This window comes from Gossypium arboreum, chromosome 3 (assembly GCF_025698485.1).
Source record: "Gossypium arboreum isolate Shixiya-1 chromosome 3, ASM2569848v2, whole genome shotgun sequence".
Taxonomy (NCBI): Eukaryota; Viridiplantae; Streptophyta; class Magnoliopsida; order Malvales; family Malvaceae; genus Gossypium; species Gossypium arboreum.
Window position 1 is genome coordinate 69,947,635 of NC_069072.1, and position 2,509 is coordinate 69,950,143.

Here is a 2,509-nt window from a genome sequence, read left to right on the forward strand (position 1 = left end):
GATTTAATTTTAATGTTTGGCATGTATATATGGTATTATGGTTGGTGTGTTTTTATGGCTAGGTTGATGCATGTTGGAATGACCAATTTGGTATGTGATGGTATGCTTATAATGTGTCTAAATTAGGTTATACTTTGAGATGGTTATGAGCCATATGTATTGGTATGAATATGGTCAATTATGCATATGATTAGGTATATTTGATTGTTTTTGTTTGAGATGCCTATATGACATATTAGTTGGGTGGTTAAATGGCTTATGGATTTGGTCTTATTATGCATGATTTGGGTATGTTTTAAGGTCTTGATCATATGTGCAAGTTGCTTGTAGGTTCATGTTTGAATGGGTGAAAGAAATAGCTTGATTTTGGCCATTTTCTTACCTACACGGCCTAAGACATGGACGTGTGTCTTAGCTGTGTGTGACATGCGGCTATGTAACACGGCCGTATGTCCCTTGTAGGTTTTAAAGGTTGCTTTTTAGAAGTTACATGGCCTAGCACACGGCCTAGCACATGGCCTGGCACACGGGCGTGTGAGTGCATTTCGAGTGTTACAAGGCGTGGTACACGGGCCTGTGGCTTGGCCGTGTGACCTAAGTCAGAGAGTTACATAAGCATGGACATGGGCTGGGACATGGCCATGTGTCCTTATTTCAATTGTTACATGGCTTGAGACATGGGCGTGTGTCTCAGCTGTGTGAGTCACACGGCCTGGCCACATGGCCATGTGACCCCTGCAGTGTGAATTTTTCTAACTTTTTCCTCAATGTTTCAAATCTTTCTAATTTAGTCCCGAATCATTTCTAAAGTGTTTCTAGGGCCTTTAGGGCTTGATTAAGGGAAGTTATGCATGTATATGTACGAATTATGCTATTTTTATGTTGAGATATTAAATGTATGTTTTAAAGTTACGATATTATGGTAACGCTTCGTAACCCTATTTTGGTGACAGATATGGGTTTGGGGTGTTACAGAATAAATAAGAAAACTTGGGTCGTTAATGGTGGAATTTGGGATTTTGAATGAAAAATATGTTTCAATGTATTTTTCAACTTTTTTTTGATATGATTAGAAGGTTTCTAAACTTTCCCTAAGGTTTTGTTAAAGAATTTTAAGGTTTTATTGAGTTTTTGTAAAAATTGTCATTATATGTCAAAATTGTAGAACCCTAAATCTATATAGTATTGTGCAGTTTGAAGGTTGAGAATGATTCATAGATGTATATTTAGGTGATTGGAATCAATTTTATGCAATGAGAATGAGTAGGTGTTGTGATTTTTGTGTTTCAACTAAGTTAGTCAAAATTTTAGTTTCATGAGGAACTAGCTGAGGCTTGTGTTTATGGTTGATTTAGGTGGGTCTATGGCTGAATGTTAATTGTGTGATTTAGTTTGGTAAAGCTTCAGAGTCGTTATGACTTCTTTGTGTTTAAGCTTTCGACTTCTAGGCAAAAATGCGAATGGTGAGTGTTTGGAATTGCTGCTTGTAGACATGATTCATAGTGTTAATTGGGAGCTTAGGAGTAGCTAAACCCCTACTCTAAGTTCCGAGTGTAAGCTTTCTTATACCCGTCTTTTAAATTGTGAAATATGTGATTGTGTTGTGGTCTAAGTATTAAGATGTGATAATATGATATGTTAAATACACTTGCGAGTTGTGCTTATAATGTGAATATGCAGTGGAAGTGTGTAGAAAATGGTAGGTAAAAATGTATTTATAATTGTGGATATTTTGGCCTTGTGATCTTTAAGACCATTGTATATAGTTGGCATGCCATAGGATTTCTAAGTACTCACCCTTGTGATGTGTTTTTGGGGCATTAAGGCCCGAGACATATTTGGAGAGATAAGGGAATGTGAGCTCAGCTCCATTTACTGGTATATGTTGGTGTGTTGGGGAATGTTAACTAAATGCTATGCTTTTGGGATTTGTTTGACTCATTGAGTCATTGGTGTGTTGGAGATCTATGTATTCGATGTGTGGGGATAGAGCTCACTTTTATGCTTTATAGCTCAAGTTCCAAATTATCATTACATGAAATATTACAGTATGTGATGTATGCATAAACATGTGATTAATAACCTAGATGAATTGGTAAATGTTGCATGAATACTTTATGTTTGTGATCGTAGTAAAAGGTGTATGTAATTGTGCTTTGGTTGTTTTCCTGTAATATGTGAATTCATGTTTATTTGGTGGTTATTCCGATCATTCACTAAGCTTGTTTAAGCTCATCAACTCTTTTTAAACCTTTGCAGACAGTTAGCATTGCGGTGTGAGCGGTGTGGATATATCAAGGAAGTGATCCAAGTTAGGCTTAGTGATTGAGTAGGTGATTTTGTAGCTATTATTTTGAATTTTGGGAATAAGGCAATGTCATAGATTTGTTGGTCGATTATTGCCATGATGTTTTAAACGATTGCTTGATTTTACTTCTCATCGAGTTTATAGATGTTTGGCGTTATTTTATAGGTTTGCTTAGCTTAAACTATTGGTGGTGCTTTGAGC